The following is a 20,352-nucleotide window of genomic DNA, read 5'->3' as shown; positions in this document are numbered from 1 at the left end:
TGCAAACTCTTCTTGCGGTGCAGGTGTCCTGCTAACTACCACCTTTCAACCAAGGCTCTGGGCTCACAAGTCTTTAGTATTAACACTCATTTAACTTATTTCCTCCGCCCCCACATTTTCTCTCTTCTTGCTTCATTTTCCCACCTCTGGGACACTGTATGGCCACTTTGTGAAGCTGATCAAATTTCTGGGGTTTTATTTAAGCTGGATGCTTCTCTAGGCCCATTTCATGCAGTGGCTGTGCTAACAGGTATGCCAGCATGGGTTTTGGCCTATCTGCCTCTAGCTGGTGCCTCTCCTTGAATAATGCATAAGGCCAATTCCATTTTCCCCTAACCCTTGCTATGGCTACGGTCACACTGTTGAGCAGAGTTAAAAATAACTGATGGTGTATGAACTTCCGAACTGCTCTGAAAGCAGTTAAAAATAACTCTCACAGGAGGGAACGAAGGCTGGTCCTGGAGGCGATTTGCAGGTGAGAGCTTCCCAGCTCTCTGCTACAGGTGAGAAGAATCATTAACAAAGGAATAGAGGGGATCAGCACGTGATATCCTAACAAAGTGGAAAGCACATTTGGCGTGTTGGCAGCCACGCCACAAACAAGCCTAGGATTCAGAGCTGAACTGCCTGGTGATTCAGATACCACCCCAAACACAAAAGCTTGACCCCAAGCCCAGAGGTGTCTGTGGGACTATTTCTGCCAACTACCATGGACTTTGTGGATCACGCCTGATGGGCATGCCACTTGTCCTGCTACACAGGGCTGGACTGGAGGTGGTGTGGTCTCCTTTGGTAGAACTGGCTATTAAATCACAGGCGATTCCCAGACTGGCTGATAAAGAAAGTTTCCCCAATAAGCTCTGCTCTCCCCTGGACCCATTTCCTCCTGGAGGAATGACTCTATCTTTGGTGCTTGCTTCAGGGAGTGATTTGTCTCCTCTCTTCTCCAGCCATCTCAGACTTGCTTCAAGGTACACGGGGCCAGGGACCACGAGGCTGTGGCAGGGGAAACAGCAGGAATTGGGGGCACTATCCCTATGAGCTCTCCAGATGTTGTCCTGCCCCGATTGTCTGGCCCTGACACCAACCCATAAAACTTTGTCACCCTGGCTGCACCCTTAATGCTTTCTTAAGCCTATATATGCAACATTTCTCACAAAATGCCACGGATCTAGAGTATTGTCTGAAAATGAGCTTTAAATCTAAAGGTTTGTAGGCCTGCGGGGGTTAAAGCCATTATTTTCAAAAGATCTAGGCAAATATGGGCAATTACAGATAGAAAAATCCTCCTTAGCAGCCCTGAAACTCTCTGTGATCAGCTGTATTCAAGGTTTTAACCTATAGACTGTAGGACTGAAAAGGCTTCGCTAATGATTTCTACATTGAACCAAATGATATCCCTGAAAATAATGTAATCCCTAGAACCCTCACTCATTTCCCATTGTCACCGTTGGGGCCACAGGCTTGCACAGATCAGCCAACACGCTCCTCCAGACCTGCACTTATGTTTCAACAATAAAAGCCCAAACGCAGAACGTTTTTTCTTCCTCTCCTCCCTCCCAAATGCTACTGATCGTCCTATTACCATGGCAACCAACTCCTGCTGGCATGATCAAGAAAAAACCTGATTTGGGATTTTAATTAATTGCTTGGAAATGGAAATGTAACAGTGACTGGCAGTTCAACTAAGCAGTTTGCAAAGTGAATAAAAATAGAGTTTCTGAAATACTTGAAATTGTTTCACTGGATGTAACCCACATTTTTTACCAGACACCTTAATTTATTCCGCTTCATAAAATAAATCTGCCAAATGTACTAAGCCATTTTGTCAACACAAATCATTTTGGCAAATACTTTAATCCTTCTTCTTAACAAAATGTATTGTATTAAAAAAAAAATCTAACCCATCAGTATAAACCCATAGGTTTCATCTGAACGTATACCTTTTTCACCAGTAGGTCACATTTATAAAAGGCTTTCATCTCGTCTTCACAAAAGAGGATGTGCTTCTTTTGATGCACGTGATCTCTCATTAACATTTATGGCAGTTACACCCCCATTTTCTGCAGAGAATGGAACAGAAATGGTTCTCAGTGGATTTTTTACCTCCAGACTCCCTGTCTGTAAAGAAAACAAACTGGCCATCGTTTGCGTATACCACTGCCCTCTTCTGGGTGCTACCAGCACTGCTGAGGTGGGTGTCAGGTGCTATCTTGCTGAGTCAATAAATATCTCCATTTATTTCCTGATTTTTAGGAACAAGAGGATAACAAAGATGTCCATGTTGTCTCTATGCAATTCTGCCTGCCCACAGGTTTCAACGTCATGATAATTTTGTAGGTCTTTGGGTTTCATACCATTCATTATTTATATATACACATCACTTTCTCATTTAAGAAATAAGGAGAGGTTGTGAAGAATTCAGAAGCTCTGCATGGAGCCTGAAACTTCATCAGATGCATCAAACCCTTCAGGTAGCTCTCCACCTTTAAACGTTGGCCTGGCAAGAAAACTGCATAGCATATACATTGCTGTACAACAATGATGGCATGGACACTTCACAGTAATAGCATGATAACGCATGGTCACAGGGAAACAAAAATTTCCATGCCGTTACTCAGGGACCCCCAATTTTTCACAAGCAAGGGTTAGGTTGTCTTGTTGGAATCAGAAGCCTTGCAGGCCATACCCAAACCAAGAGTAGCCTTACCTACCTCCCTAGAGTTTTTAGCTTTTTCCACCTCCTTTTATTCTTTATACCATACAGGCCAATGATCTCTGATGACCAAAGGTAAATGTGAGCAAGCTTACCTTTAATTGTTAATTTTCGTGTATTTGCTAATTTTCCTCCAAGCAGCTTTTGTCAAGCTTCTAGATTTAAAATACCCTGCGGCTCCTGTTGTCAACTCAACAATTAAGATCACAGTATCATATCTCTGACCCTGAAGACACCAAGCTTCCTTACACAGTAGCTTAACTACATTTAGGAGGTGACCGTTCTTGCCAGTTTTCATTCTTTTTTGATGTTGCTCATTCATTCAGCCCCCAAAGTGTACTCCTCCTCATGGCAGATCAGCTCAGTGAACAGAGCATTGTGTTGGATGACCTGAATTGATGCTAATGGACTGTCTTTAAAGATTGCACATGACAGGGCTGGAAGGAGGCTTGGAGAGGTCATCTCACTTTCACTCTTGGGAAGCATTTATTCACAGTACCCTACTTCTCTTCCTTTCTTCTGTGACATCTGTAAAGTGGGAATACTAATTTCCATCACTGGAACATATTTTAGGAGCCAAATATCATCAAGCTAGCAGAAACTGTGATGCCACATAAAAACATAAGAAATCTGGTGGTTATCTATCTCTTCAACTCTCTATCATCTATTGGTATTTCTAAGGCAACTATCTCTGTGTTATCTAAGTACTGTAATATAATACAATCACTTGCAAGTTGTGTCTAAGCGCAGTGGGTTTTACTTATTAATAACACAGCACTTATCTTCAAAGTGCTTCACAAACTAATTAATTCTCACAGCACCTTCTCCCTGTCAGGCAGGTGAGACAACTATTATTCCCATTATACATATCATTATGATTATTACTTGAGGAAACAAGGTTAAGTTACTTATTCTATCTCCCAAAGAGACAGAGAGCACTGGAGAGAGTACCAGAACTCAGATATTAGAGAGCATGGGTATCTGACTTGTTTTGAGACCACTTCAGCTTGCTTAGTGCCTGGGCAGTATCACTGGTAGCATCATAATTACATGTTTCATTAAACACTATTAGGATGCTAGCACTGGCAAAACAGGATGGGATTCTTTGTTTGAGATTCGACTATTAAAATTTTTGAAAAAGGACCCTAACCAACCAGTTTGCTCCGTGCTGCTGCATGAGTCATCCGGATTCATCAGGCTTGTGAAATAACATACTGACTTGGCTGCTACAATTTCACATGCTTCTTCATGTTGGCATTGTTCCTCAGCCAAGCAATTGCTGTAATAAAGCACTCCAAGTTTCTGCATCTTCGAGGCAAGAAAGATGCTCTAGCCTGCTTGTTGTACCATTCTGGCTCCTTGCTAGCGGAAAACCATTTCTGCTTCATCAGACTTTTTGCAACTCTCTCTCTCCCAAGCTACTCTGAAGATATTGACATCTGATTCCACGCAAACATGCATTTAAGAACTAGTTCAACTCTTCTCGACTTCAACGGCTAACCTGAATTTAAGATCATGCCCAAGGTTATTGCATAACCATTGGCAATAGCTAATGACATTCATCATATGAGGCAGTTAAAGGAGGTAAACAAAGATAAAGGCACAACAGTTGCCCAAGTGAAGGAGGTCTTATACTAATTAGCCACACACTACAAAGTAATCTTATCAAGCTGTAGGATGGCTTATAAGCTACTTAAGATCCCACTTGTTGTGTAATGATGATACAGTGGGCAGAAATTCACCAGCTGCCTCCTTGCAGGAGAGTACCTTCTCCAGGGTACCTGCCAACAAAAACATTATGCAGCAGGATTAAAATGCACTTTAATTATTTGCTGAAGGTCAGCTTGACAATATAGCCATTAAATACATACATACACACACACACACACACACAACTTTATTCCTATAGAATTAAAAACATGAGACACTGAATATTGACACACCTGTATTCTATAAGAATGAGGAGTGAACTTCAAAAGGTTGGTTCGAGTTTCAGGAAAACACTCCAAGCCTTTGAGGTAAAATTCATCTGCCCTAACTTGGAAGTCTTAAAACTAAACAACAAAGTCTGAGCTCGTCACCCCAGCACCCTTGGTGGAGAGAAACGGGCACCCCTAGAGAGTGATTCATCTTACGCTGCCATAGGTGGAGGAGATAGATCAGATGACTCACTCCCTGGATGTGCCCATTTCTATGAAAGTGGTTGTGAAGTGAGCCTAGCTCAGACTTAGGCATTTAATTTTCTGATGCATAACATTAGATGAGATGAATCCCGCCCTTGTGTTTTCTACTCAAACTTTGTCCAAGCTGTTTCACAGTTGATTGATGTTGGCAGGAAAATGTAGAACAGGGTGAGTGGATATCTGGGGTGTTTTTGCTCCTTTCCTCACTAGGTAGAACAGAGTTTCAGAAATACAGTGGTACTGAAAAGGAAGGAAAAAACACCTTCTTCCCCGCAAGATTTAGGCAGAGTTGGTGACACTCCATAATTCGATAAAAGGGAATTGCTGGCAGGACACTCTCCATTCGATATTTCCTTACTCAGCCATGATACACAGACCTCTATTTTAGCAGGTGAGTAATGTCTTTGACTTCAGGAAGATCACATGGCCGGTGAAAGCTGAGTACACGCATAAGTGTTTTCAGGATCAGGCACATAGAAATTAATTAGAATTACGTATTTAAATACCTTTGTGGATCTTGGCCTTTGTTCATAACCTTCCTCAACCGAGGCTTGAGTCTGTAACCTTCACGGAACATGATACCAGATTTATATTTTCTGTCTGGAACGGCGATGCCTAGGATGGAGGGGAGAGGGAAGGAAGGGAGGTTTACAGTTTTAGCTGGACGATATGATCATGATTTCATTGGCAAGATTTTTAGATTGTTTCTGAGATATTGTTATTTATGTAAAATTGTTGGAAACTATTTATTTCAGAAAAAACAGTGGTAAGTGTTTGCCAGGGGAGGGCTGAGCTTTGAAAGGGGATAAGGGAAGTCTTTGCATTTCTATGCATTTATTTGAATAAATATATAGAAACTTGAAAAAGAAGAGAAGTGCTCTAACTGCATAGAATCAACTTTGCATAGCTTTTTAGCTTTTTCATGTAAAGACTGCCTTTCCGTTCTGTGTTTGTACAGCACTTAGACCAAAAAAAAATAATAAAAACAAGAACACAGGCACAAAACCAAAAAGATCATTTTCAGTCCCCAGATCAATAGAAAGAAGAGGATCTGAAATCATTCACCCACCTTCATCGCATGGCAAACTACTTTCCCGTCAGGTTTTTCTTCCCGTGTCAGAAGAATCAGGCCTTATTTGCAAAGGCTTCCCCGCCATGCACGCTTCCTTATAACGCACTTTTGATATGAGAGCTACACTATCTGTGGAAAACAACAACGCTAAAGCAAGCGAATCTTGTTAACCTAACCTGGAATAGTGGGTGGGCCACCTCTCAGGTGAGAAAAGGCATGCTGCAAAGCAAATACCTGAGGTGACTTCTGCTTGTTTGAGTCTATTACCCTTAGGGCTGTGTTCTTTTGGCTAGGGATATCTGTTGATCTTACCTCTTAACAGTAATTATGCCAGACAGCTTTTTGGCTTTCGGTACTGCTCCATAGGTAACATAAATCATACAAATTATTACCACAATGCTAAACTATAATTACCCACAGACCCTGACATGCCAAAAGGTGTATTAATTTGATAATATAATAAATACTTTACCGTATAAAACTATAATTATTACTTCAAAATTGACACTAATACCAGCTTGACTTTTTTTTTTTTTTCCCAGCAGGCAATTCAATAGAACATTGACCAATACCAAAAATGCTATTTAAACTCAGTGAGAGGTGTTAAAATGTAATTTGGTAATATGTGGAAGGCTTTTTCTATACAAAAAAGTTGCTAGAGTTAATTTGCTTTGTAGATATGATAATCCTTAAAGCAATAAATTACTCAGTAGTTCAAGAAGAGAAACATATCCAACAAGGGGCCCAGGAAATGGAAACAATATCAGCAAAACATCTGAAATATTACCAGTGGGGAAAATAATTCATAGGTCAGTGTAAAAACCTCATTTATGTTCTTGCTTCAAACACTATTGAGAAAAACAACTGACACCGGAGGAGAAAATTCTCCTTTTTACCTGAAAGGACTGCCAAAATCTATCTGTGGGAAAGACTGAGGTCCCAATTCTGCAACTACCTGGGTGTGGATGAATCCTGGCACAACTCCCAAGATTGTTTCATTCGCTGCTTGTCTAAGGCAAAATACATAAACAAGCCTGGGAACAGAGGTCATAATCCAGACCTACTCCTTCTCAGCTAAGTAGCCTAACTGCTATAAAATCAAGTTGGGCTCCCGTTTTCCACTTTGCTAAAGAGTGGCCGAGTTTCAACAGGCCTTCTTCTCCACTGCTATTATAACCTAGTGGGAAATTAGTTTTACATGCACAAACTTTCTTAAGCTCAGGGCAGAAATGAGGTCAGTTCTCCGTAGTTAACTGCTAGTTACTGTGCAGAAGGCACTCTGATATACTGAATTATTGTGATATACTAAATTGATGTTTCCATAGTGAGCATTTTTGTGACAGCCTCTGCTTTATTCTATTATCGTTAGTATTAAAAAAAGTGTACCTAATGATGCGAAGTCTTCATAAATATTTCTTTCCAACTTTTCTTTAACAAGCTGAACACCAGTGATTTTTCATTTTCTTCTCTCTTTTTTCCCCCCATTTGTACTTTCTTTTGCAAAAGGGAAAAAGAATATCAAAGGAAAAGGGAATATCAGATCTATTTCAAGTTTTCATTCCTGGGTGGTATTGCTATCATCTAAGTTAATGTATGTACACTTAGATGTTTGAATATGAACCAGTCATCACAGGCATCCTCTGCATTCAAAGGACAGCAATAGGCATCTTTGGGAGGGGTAGTGCCTAAATCAGAGGATATTTCTTCTGCAGGTGCTTCCACTGGCAATAAGGGAGACTGCAATGACGAGCTCAGCGTGAAAGCAGATGAATCTCATCCAGAGTTTCTTATTTTTTCCATTAGTAAAGTGGAAAGAGAAAAAAGAAGGGGAGGAGAAAAGCCTGCAGAAGAGAGAAGTGAAGAATGGGGGGAGAAAGGAAGGACAAAAAATTAAAATATTAAAAAGCTGTAAAACTTTTTAGTTTCATTTCTTTGATTTTTTTTTTTTTGGTCAGAAAAACTGAAGATGTAAACATGTTCACTGAAGGAATTGAAAATGTGTCCACTAAAGAGATTGTCATTTGTTTTTAAATACTTGAAAAATATTTGAAGCAATAAAAAGTTATTGGAGGAAAGGATAGTTTGGTACTTAAAACTTTAGCCATGGAAGCAGAAGATTTCATTTCATTATCCTTTTCTGATAAAGACTTCTGTGGAGAAGGGATTTAATCTATCAGTTCCCTCCCTACAAAATAGGTATACTTTCAAATCCAAGGAATGTTGGGAAAATGCATATGTTGAAGATTCCTATTATTCAAATATTATGATAAATGAAACTATAAAAAATACCGAAAATGTGCTGATTCTTTTAAATTAAAATATTCATGCAACTTCTATGTAAACAGTTTTAATGAGGTGAGATCCTGGGTTCCCCCTCAGGTCTGTGAGAACGGCTATTGTGCAGTTTTTTCGGTAACTTTCGTAGTTGCTCTTCCAATGCTCTTCCAGTGACCAGACTGAATGAGACAATTAGGTCAATGAAACTGCTTAGCAGGCACTCTTCGTCTGACCTATTACAAGTATTATAAAAGGCTGTATTAGCATGGTTCTCCTCATTCACCTATTAGGAGGATATTAAGAGCTTTGGCAGGGCTTCTGGTGAAATTCATCCTGGCAGGATAAGGAGTGAGCCATTTCCCCTGTGAGAAGAGGAATTTTCCACAAAAGCATATTATTTTCAATGAAACATGAATTGGAAACTCAGCAAGTGGATGCTCAGATCTAGGCACAATTGTTGGCCAAAACTGAAGAAAGAAAGAAGGGGGAAAAAAAATACAAACACATGTAAAGCAAATGATAATTTGGTGTGACGATGTGAAACAAGCTGGTTCAAATGCCTTGCCTAACTTGGCAAAAAAATAGGATTGCAACCTGGAGGCATGAAGATTACCTTAGTTATCTTCTTAGGGAATAGCCACTATATACTGTCCAACAGGAGCCTAGAGGTGAATTTCTTTCTAACAATTTTCCAAATTCTAGAGAGAACACGTATGCCTTTTTTAACTGAATTCTTATTCCTTCTTCTCAGATATATTCTTGATCTCAGTAAATTACTTGTTTGAAAGCACATACTGACAGTAAACATGCTAAGTAACAGAAAGCCTTAACCTATTTACCTGTCTAGCTTAGGCTTTTTCCCTACATAAATGACTGCAACTATCATTTTGATGCATCATGTTGTTTTGTGGAAATAACAGCTGATGTGCATGGCTGGAATTTCCTTTTCTTCTTACAGTATTTTGGGGGGAGGAGGGAATAAAATAAAAATGTAATTGTGATTACTTAAATCTTTCCTTTTAATAATGTGGTAGACAGTCAGCGATGATGATGTGATTCATTACCTGCCTATAAGGTTAATTATACATTATTAGATGTTTCACAGTATGATAGCTGGCAATTGGTGATATGATTCATAAAGTGCTATTGTTAAGCAAATCTGCAAATCTGTTTGATTTAGGTTAAAAGAAAGGGCGATAGGTCATATGAAGTAAAAAAAAAAAAGAGAATAAAGAAAAGACACTGACATAATTTGTGGTTCTATTTTTATATGAACAACAAGGTTTACAGTGAAGAGCTGTTGGATACAGTTTCGGTGAGCAAGGATTTTGCAGAGAGATTAGATCAGTTACAAATTGCTAAATCTGATGACTTAGATAAAAATTTAACCAGAGGCTTTGAAAGAGGTAGAACATGTTTCTGTGGAGAAGTGATTGCCCCGTACTTCCGAGACAGAACTAATCACAGAAGGCCTCGTTGACTGTAGCCGCAGTAAAAACTGAACAGGGAAGAAATCATTCATCTGAAAGAGGACATCGCTGTCTCATGGAAGACACCGAAAATTGCACTTGGCTCTGTGAACGCACCCCATAAGCTGGGGAACCCCCAAAAAGCCAGTCCCTGCAGTGTAATGCACTCCCTCCCAGTGGAGCTTTATCAGATCTGTGTTACCAACTGAAGAAATTGAATAAAACAGTTATTTCTTCCTACATGGTCTTTGTAAGATTCCAGAACCTCTTCCCATTTCCACAACCCCCCCCCCCCACCAACCTTAACCAACCACTTTAACCCGTATACGGCAGATTTTGCCCAGAGATAGCAAACACTCTCAAGGTTAAACACTCATTCCACATAGGTTTGTATCTCTACTTTATCTGAGTTAGGAAAGGGAATTGAACCTTCATCTTCCTTGCGTCAGCAAGCAGTGACTCGTTCAGAGTGGACCTCGTTCTTTCACTCACATAACTCAAAAGTCAGCTATAGATCTGAACTTCTGTTTCCCCATAGGGTACTGCCCATACAGGCCCATCTCACAAAGGCAGGCTTTGATTTTCATGAGTAAATATTATCTGATTATAAACTTTGTGTTTTTAAAAAAATAAACAACTAACAAAATTCAAAATCATAGAACAATTCAAACAAGTAGTTTTTCTTCATTAATTTTAATATTCCTTTTAATAGGGAATATTCCTAGGGGAAGGAGTTAAGAGTATAGTCATATCACCTTGTTCTCACTGCAAATGTTTATATTACCTCTTCTCACAGATAATGCCCCAGAGGAACAACCCTTCTACCCCATGCTTCTCTCATCCATTTCCACATATACTCAGCTCTTCTGTACAGCTCCAAATCTTATCCCTATCCAACCTGAGAAAGAAAGAGTAGTGCTGTTTTGGGGTCTTCAATTGTATTAAAATGCATTAACTAGAAATACTTAATGGAAACCTTTAAGATCTTTCCCTTCTATGTCTTATTTCTTAAGGCAATAGTTTTGTGGGACAAAGATAGGCCTGGGAGCTAGGAATTCCTCAGCACTATCTCCAACACTGGCTTGATTGTCTATTGCCTGTATATCACAGTGATTGGGTGATTTATTTATAAAACATAGATTAGATTAGCTCAAACAAGATTAAATTAGATAGAATAAGTCACTTAACCTCTCACTGTCTATTTCCTCATCTGTAAAACAGCGATATCTATATTTACCTATTACACATGGTGACTGTGAGGATTTCTTAATCTCTCTAAAGAATTATCATGATTATCATTAATCTGGAACACACTAAACAAATTCTGATAAGGAAACAAGCTTGTGAATCAGCTGAGGTGGAGTAAAGGTATCAAAGCAATTCTTCTGATCTGCAAGTTAAGCATTCTCGATAAAGGTTTTAAGATGGGCTCATCTCACTTAACCTTAGACATCTAAAAATGTGATGTTCATTTTAGCTAGATGTCTAAATCCCCTCTGTAATCTAAAAATATGTAGATGGACACCATTCATTAAATTAGTCAATCAGCTCTATGAGTCTGGGATGAATCACCCTATGGATTCTCCTCATTAGCTGTAGAGGGAGCCTAGACAACTAGGCAAGATGCATTTTAGAAACGAAAGTTATCTGAGACCAAACTGGAGGATTTAATAACTTGCTTGAAAGGCTACAGTCAGATGTGATGTTCTGCCTGCACGTCAGCTGTGTAAAGCAATGACCAACCCCAGCCTCCTCCCAAATGCTTGTCACCACCTTCTCTCACTCTAAAAATTTTCCTTCTCCTTGGAATTGCCAGCAAGACCAAACATTAGTTTCGGCAAATGTCATTCAAACTGTTTATTAATTGAGATCCAAAAAAAAGTATCATGATATCACTAAGTATCACAGCACAGTTAAATATTTTGTATAGGGAGCCCCTGTGTTTTGGAAGGGCAGAGAGGGTTAAGATAAATCCCTGTTTCCTGGCTGATCTGGTCTTTTGGGAGGGAGCAGGGCATGTCCCTGCATGATGTCACTTCATTTTGGATTCTAGCACAACAGGTCACTGGGATCGCCTCTTCTCTCTGCAATTTCCTGGTCGCTCTATGATAACGTGGAGGCCCTCCCATAAAACTGTCCACCACATCTCTTCACTTCTGAAAACTTATACCCTCTCCCTCCTCAAATCCAACTCCATTTTGCTCCAGCATTAAGCAAACAGGAGAACTTGTCCTTGTCAGGAGAAGAGGGAGCGTCCTTCACTTGGGCTCCTGCTCCGGGAGAGAGATCACAAAGCAGCCCAAAAACACATAGGAAAAGAGGTGGAGGATCTGAGGCTGCGGCAGGGACAGGCAGAGTGGGGCTGGGACGAGCCTTGCTGCGCAGGTTGGGCAGAATGGGGCACATGTTGGTGTCACGTATTCGTGACTGTATCAGTTCCTGGTCACTTGGGTGTTGTTTCATACATGCAGATAAAGAGCTGCAGTGTGGCCATGGTGCTGCTACGTGACCTGTCCCTACCACCCATAGAGGCTCCAGAGCCCCTTCTATCATGTGGTCCTGGGTTTGCTTAAAAGCAAGAAGGTGTTTCTCCTCCAGATCCCTCTAACAAAACCTGGGCAGGGAGCAGCTGTCCTGATGGCACGTTTCATCTATGTGTGGGGACTGTGGAGCAGTGAGAAGTGAGAAATATCTTCTTGGGGCTGCAGGAGAGGGGACTGGAAGAGAAAAGTGATGATAAGCAGGTGGGAACAGGCCAATGCTTACAACCCCTTAGCATGGCTCAGCTGCAGAAAAGCTTTTAGGTTAAATCTAAAGCTTCTCTGAGTCAATAGGAAAGCTGCTATTGATGTAAATCATGTTACGTGGGTGAAGATTATTGGAGAGGAAAGTTCTTATAACGAAAAAAAAAGTAAAAAGCCTACAAATATATATTTATGCCATAAGAAGCCATTTAAAAACTACTGTTTCTTCTTAAAAACAATGGAAAAAAAAAAGAGCAATAGGACCAAGCAGACTTTTATTAAAGTTTTAGAAGCCAAAACATGTCTGGCTTTTAATTTGTTATAATCTTGGAGTAGGGGAGAAAATTTCTTTCTCATCCTAAGTTACCTCTTTGTTTTTCTTAGAAAAAGGAAAACTTTTTCAGATAAATTAGAAACCAACCTGAATAGCCATCTAGAGCTTGAAAGGAATCCAGACTACCTGTAAGATCGGCAAAGAAGGGTCTGCCTTCACTTGTGTCTTGTACCTCACTAAGCACGCTGTCAGCACTTAATAAATAATGTTAATAGCAATACTGCTTTTCACACACCTCTTCACTTCTTGATGCTGGCTGGGACTGGAAAGAACAGAGTATTTCCAAATGGAAACAGAGAGCACTAAAAATTACATTTAAAAAACAAAACAAAACCAAACAAACCTAGTCTGGGCTAAAGTTTTCAGTCCTTCAGTCCAACTTTGAAAACTCATTAGGAGTAGATAGTTCAGATAAGGTACGAAGCCAGATGTTTCTGTGTTTATCTTCAGCAATACCGAGTCCAAAATTTTACTAAAAAAAATGGCTAGGCTCCTAAACTTGAATTTAAACATGTAAGTAAATGCCTTGATAGGTAAGAGCATGAACACATGCAGCTTTTCTTGACCTTAATGAGATGTTCAAGGTACTTAACACTTTTGAAAATCAGGCCACAATTCAGCAAAGCATTTCAACATGTGTTTAACATTAAACACATATTTAATCAGATTAAAGCATATACTTAAGCACATTCCTGAACCAGGATCAATTTAAACATGTGCTTATGATCTTTGCTAAATAAGGTTCTCACTTAAGTTTCTAAATAAGGATTTGGAAACCTAAATTTAGTTTTTGATTATATGAAATCTTCACTCTGTTTTGAATAAAATAAAATTTTAAGTTAAAAGAAGACTACTTAATACCCTTATGTCTTTTGCTAACCACATCCATCAGTGCTTGAAAAAAACAGGGAACTAAAAATTCTGGTTACTTAAGGAGAATAGTATTTGCTGAAAAAAATCATTTTTTTTATTTGTTTTTTTCAATTTTGTTTCCTTAGAAAGTCCTTATGTCAGCTATTTTGACCCAATATCCTCCAGAACTAGGGATGCAAATGAAATTTCAGTATGTGTCCTCTTTCTTTAATTTTTCATGTAGCAGAACCAGCTGCTATATACTTTTTAGCCCTTTCTGTTAACATCCCCTGCGTACGTTTCAGCTTCCATCAACCGCCCATCATTCTGCTAGTTGTGCAATTACATGTGTTAAGACGAAAGCAGCATTGAATGCCACCATTTTGATTAGGGTAATGGTGACTCACTGGGACAGCAGCAATTCAGAGCGTGTCTCTGCACACATTTGCAAGGATGTAAGTCAGCCGGAGCAGCATACAGGCACATAAATAAGATTAAACAAGAAGGGTGAATTTGCGGCTTGGTAGCTGCTAGACGTGCACCGTCTGCCTGGACTGTAGCCCGCTCTCCATCCGCTCTGCCGTTCCCGCAAGGCTGATGACTACAGCCTGTGCTATGGGATAGTCCTTGCCTAAATGTCTGCCTTCTTTTTCAGTTCACATGGGACACATATCAAGTCCTAGCTGCTTCACAGTGCTTCATATATGCGCATTTTTACCATGTGTTAAAGGAGCAGTACTTTGAGGTAGGTTACCCCTCAATGAAAATGTATATTTTTCTGGAGAGAAGCTGCTGTGGGGTAAGTGCACCGGCAGGTAATGCCAGTAGAATCATTAGGAAGCGGTAAATTCATTTTCTAGCTTCTGCTGTGGCAACTTGTGTGCTCATTCGTACTCTTAGTTAAACTGGATCAAATCCCTATATGGACACACTATTTTCAGTTTTAGAAGGACTTATCTCAGTTTATCGCAAGCTTGTTCTGAATCTGCTTATGCCGAACTGAAATACGCTTAATTTAAAATTGAAATAAAAGGATTAGGATAAACGAAATTGGTGTAAAGTCACACCTTTATTTAAGCCAATGCAACTCTGTATGCAGATAAAACCCTAGGCCATGTGCGTTTATTTAAAAGTGAGTGTTAGAGAAAATAGACGTAGACAATGAATGGGGTAAATATTTCCAAACCCTGTTGAGAGGTTATTAGTAACAACAAAGAGTTAAAAATAATGCAATTTGAAAAGAACTGCTTTAAAATTACATAATCTCCATGGTTCAGAGCCTCTCCCATTCAGCCACGTTAGACAGCAAGACCCTGCAGGCACTTAATAATACTTTTATATAGTAGTACTTTACATCTTCACTGTGCTATAAAAGCATTAACTAATTAATCTTCGTAACAACCATCTGAGGCTGAGAAGTAAGGCCTAATATCCTTTTCTTAAAGATAGAGAAGATAAAATATTGGGCAAGACAAGGGCCCCAGTTCCTGAATATCGTGTGCTTTGCTTTGCTAGCGAACAGGCCTCTGACACCAAATGTAATGGGCTAAAGTTGGTCACCCAGAGATGGAGCGACCTGCCTCCCGTACGACAGGCTGCTATGGAGAATTTGCCTTCAGGAGACCCGACTGATGCTTCACAGACTCCAAGCCAGTAAGGCCCTTAAGCATATGCTTACCTTTAAATGTAAGTAGTATGTGGAAGCCAACCTATGCCCTTGGTCTGCTGTGAAAAATATGTACATAGTTTAGTGTTTTGGTGGCCCAGGTGCAGAGAGAAAGATTTCTTAAAGAGGATTAAGTGCTTAACTCCCACTGGGGAAGTAATAAGGTAAAAACCCAAACTCATTTAAGACCCTAAAACTGATTTTCAAGAGCCTAACTAGAAACTCAAAAGCTCCTGGCCTACCTTTTCATCAGCACAGTTTGAACCTCTAGATCCTGTGGACTCATGTTGGCTAAAGAGATGTTCACAGAGGCTGACCGTCACCTAGCCAGGCCAGTCTGCCCACAGTCCCTCTAAAGGTTCAGCTTTAAAATAAGGTAAACCGAATCTCTGAGAAGTTATGATAGATTCATCTCACTGGCCTTTGGTCACCTTAATGCTAGGTATTTAGTTAAAACTACTTGGTTATAGTTCCTTGCCTGACCTTGGAGACACATGACGCCTCCCAAGACAATTCATCCCATCTTAAGTCGCCCATCTAAGACAGCCAGCAAGATGCCTCTCTCTCTCTCTCTCTCTCTTTTGACTATAGTGGCACCTTGGATAACTAATTTAGACTAGGTATATAACTTTTAGATAGCTAAAATTAGATCAGGCAAATGTGGGTGGAAGTGAGGAATATGTCAGTTTGTGATACAGCAGGCTAAAGAAATCACTCCTGATACCACACAGCCCGATGGTTTAATCCTGGAATATTATTCCAGTTAGTGCTCTGGGAACTTCCTCCCAACTATTTATTTTAAAAGAACGTTTCAGGGACTATGTCCTCCTTTTTAATTTTAGTTGAATACAACAGGAACATCTTGTCTAGCAAAGTGAAGGTGCCTGAGAAGGAGAGCTCCGATCACGTTCTAGCATGCCAAGCTGAAATTTTGGCTGGCACTAGCAAACATTGCAACATTTATTAATTCATTACTTGGGAAATTGTCTCACCCAATTTCTCCAGGCAGCACCTCACTCATTGCTACACGTTTGGAGAATATGTTAAAGATGCCTCATGTTATTTTGAAGTCTTAGTCACTGTTGTTTGGGTGTGGGCACTCCTGAGCCTGGGCTTCAGAAATTGAAAATAAATGAGAGGTGGAGATACAGAAACTGTTCTCATCAAAACCAGGGGGAAATGAAGAAGCAGAAAGATGAACCCTCAAGTAATTTACAAAAAAACATTGTGTCATTAATTCAGAGGGTATAAAAGAAGCTATATTGGATACTGGAAATACTGGCTATGTGATACCCTGGGAGACCATGAATAGTTATTGAAATGTAAAGCAGTATAGTGCACGTGGTATCTAAGGTGCTTCATATCAAGATATGCCTTATCTGATATGCCTTAGTTTAATGATATTCTTTTCAGTGTAGAATTTAGATACAGTGATGATAAATGCCAATAGAAAATATATAGATAGTTAAAGTGGCAGACTAGGCCTCTAACGTGGTGCGGAGAATTTTATTTCTGTGATGTTCAGCTTGTGTGTCTTCCTCTTTTACAAAAATCTAGCAGATCTGGGAATACCTCATCCAAGCAGCTACCTGTTCCTGAAGGATTGCAAGCACTTTTGGTTCTTCACAGTCTTGACTCCTAAATGGGGATCTTAGTTTAGGACAAATATGGTGTTTCCTACCATTCTTCTCTCCCCCTCATCTCTCCCTGAGAGATTTCACTCAAGGGACAGTCATTCATACTTCACCACAGTTTACTGCAGAGCGTACTGACATAAAGCAGCCACTATTCTGGGCTCTTTCAATAAGCCAGGTCACAAATTCTGGCTCTGTAATCAGCTGAATTTTCCCAGAAACATCCCCGAGAACCACGAAGAAAGTGACACAAAGACAGATGCGACCAGGAACCACTACAACAGTTCCCAGCTAAGTCAGACCCTAGTCTAAGTCCTCCATGTGCTCACCCAAGGCAACACCATTTTTAGGCTCCAGAGGACTGAAATCCTTTACTGTGACCACAGTCACTAGATTCAGTGTAAAAGGAAAATTTAATAGCCTGAGTTATGCAAAATATCAGCTTCATGTTTTCAGTCTTTCTTTGTCTCTTACATTTAATGAATCTACATTTTTCTATGTGATTTCATGATATCAATAAGATTTTGGGAGTCTGCTAGCAAAACAAATTGAGTACATGCAGAAATTAGATCATTCTAACAGTAAAAAAAAGAAACCTTAACAGTTAAAAATATAAAAATAATTAAATTGGTTTCCTATAAACAAACAATTGAGCATGTAAATTGCAAAGGTAGACTCGGTCTAGACTAGTCCATATTAAAAATAAATGAAAAAATTCCAGACATTGCTAATTTAGCAAGAAGTCAGAACACCGCTGAAAGAATACTGTAATGGAGGATAGTTAATTCYATTCAATTCTTTTTCATGGTGCTTAAAGATAGGTCAGAATAAATATTAAATCCACAAGAGATTTATTACTTCCTTGGAAAATCAATATGCCATAAATCAAAATTAACATGAACTTTGGATGTTCTGTGCCTTTGCTTTCCTGAGAAATTTTTCATAAGTCTCACTATATCTGCTGGGATTTTGCCCACAACTCATGAAAAACTGTATTTAGCACCATGCCAGCTAATAGTGATTAATACATTGATTTAACTAGCTTTGAGGCTGGTGAGATCTGAGAACATTCTTAAGAAAGGTGGAGAATTGAGAGCTAAGCCTTGAATGCAACTTAGCTTGGCCTGAACTGACTTCAAGTTGTGGTCAACACTGTGCAAGTGACTCAGACTTCACCAACATGTTGAACACAGTCAACACTTGTAATGGAGACTGCCCTACCTGCCCAACCTTCGCTAGCATTGCACATAATTATATACCACCGATATTACCACCCTCCTTTTCTGATATCTCTGTTTTCATCTACTCTTTCTGTCTATTACCATCACTGGTTGAAATTTTGCTTAGATGCTGTTGGAATGTGGGTTGGGTTCGTGTGGAACTCCCCAGCACATCATACTCAGTTGGCAAGGGTCATGGCATAAATTGTTGATCTGTTTGGACTGAAAGTCAGAGGATTTGGGCAATATTTCCCACTGCATACTACCTGGCTGACTGAACTGAACTACTAGTTTTAAGTCTTTGTTCTGGAAAATTGATGGTCTTCTATTAGAGACCTGTTCAGCACAAGGCCTCATTGGATGTGATTCAGCTCCAGATTCAGACAACTTAAATTTAGGGATATAATTATGTGACCATAAGCTTGATTCAGTTGCTCACCCAAACATTTAGTGCCATTTGAGACAACATGGCATATCTGAGACATTTTTATAGGGCTTGCTGGTATGACCTAGGACTTAAGTAGACTCGTGGCTTTCCTGAGAGAGGAATGCAGGCCAGAGAGGCTACCCTAAGACATCACAAGTAACAGTAGAAGCCCATGGTTGGGCAGGTTGTTTCTGTTGCTTAAATATAAATGCCTTGAGATTGCCTTGAGATATGCAAGGGTATCCTGCCTGATAGCACTCCAGCTGATGTTCCAGGTGACTGTCTCCCACAGACCCCTTGTTGAGTCTGCCATCCATTTGCCATCCATTCTGGATACTCTAACACATCTAAAATAGTGTTAGATACCTGAATTTAGGCAACTGGATTGTGTCTCTTCTGTCTGTAAGGACCAACGGTTTCATTGCAGCTTTCCTGTCCCTCTGCGTTCCCCATCTTTTCCATATGAGGTACCAATCTATACAACATTAGTTCTTGTTTCTACATGATGAGGAAGTGCTGCTTTACAGCCCCTAGGTAAGACTCATTTAGCCCACAGGCTTTTAGATCATGCTACAGGTGAGCTCTGCACAAATTGTCTCCAGAGGGAAGGGGCTGGCTGGATCTTTGATTCTTGTTATCAGAGGTAGTGCATTGCAACCCTGCAAGCCTGAGGTTCCTGCGATAATCTCGCTGTTGTATCTTGTTTTACAGAAATGAATCATGTTTAGGAACAGATTTATTTGCAGGTGGAGTGAACGGGGAGGAAGGAAGAGCTGTGAAAGCTTTAGCTCTTATAACTGCCATCTCCTACTTTTCCACCACAGCATTGATCCCACTCTTGTTCCTAAACCAGTGCAGCACCAATGCTTTCAATCCCCTCAGACAGATGTAGGGAGCTGGGAAAAAGCTCCTATGCAAAGAAGGTATGGGATCTGTAGGGGAGCTAGAGATGGGGTTCAACCTCCCTCCAGCTGAAGCCTCAGCCATCTCTCCCCATGTGACACTCTCCCCTTTCTATATATTCTATTCTCCAATTGTGAAACCATGTCAAAACTATTTCAGGGTTAACGAACTGATTATCAAACAGTTATTGGCTTGAACTGGAACTAAACAGGAACAACTTCAGTTGTAGCTAAATGCAAACTAGAAGATAATTGAAAAATCCTCTTCTAAACTCTCTGGGGCAGGGATTACTTCTTACCATTTAAATGCACAGTCATAGAACAATTGGCCTTCCAGGTGAGTCCACACCGGAAGAAATGGTAAAAATGATAAGATAATGATGATGATGATGATGATAACGATAATGATAATAATAATAATAATAATAATCAACTATGACTGGATTAATTTTGAGAAGACCCACTGCCTGGAAATGCAGAGCATGACATTCAGATATAATTTTGCTTTTTTAAAGTAATTCAGCATTATTATGATTACTTTTGACTTCTTGGTTATCCGTCAGCACATGGTGGGTGGAAATAACTTGGGGTGTGATTGATGGAGCTAGTTGTTCTTTTTTTTTTTCCCCCTTTTTTTTTTCCTGATGAATTTCTTGATGTGTATGCTTTTCCACACAGATGGCACTTTTGGCAACAGCCTGCCTGGCAGGATTTCAGGGCACCATTAATCTATCAAAGCAATGCTAATGAAGTTGGACTCTTAACAGTTTACTCACCATCTGCTTCTAACTGCCATCCTTCTCTGTGCTGTCCCTAATGCTTCCCCCGTGGAGGATGGGAACTCTGAGCAGTACTG

Source organism: Apteryx rowi, unplaced genomic scaffold, assembly GCF_003343035.1.
Source record: "Apteryx rowi isolate R43461 unplaced genomic scaffold, aptRow1 scaffold_9, whole genome shotgun sequence".
Lineage (NCBI taxonomy): Eukaryota > Metazoa > Chordata > Aves > Apterygiformes > Apterygidae > Apteryx > Apteryx rowi.
Note: the sequence above shows the minus strand (reverse complement) of the source record.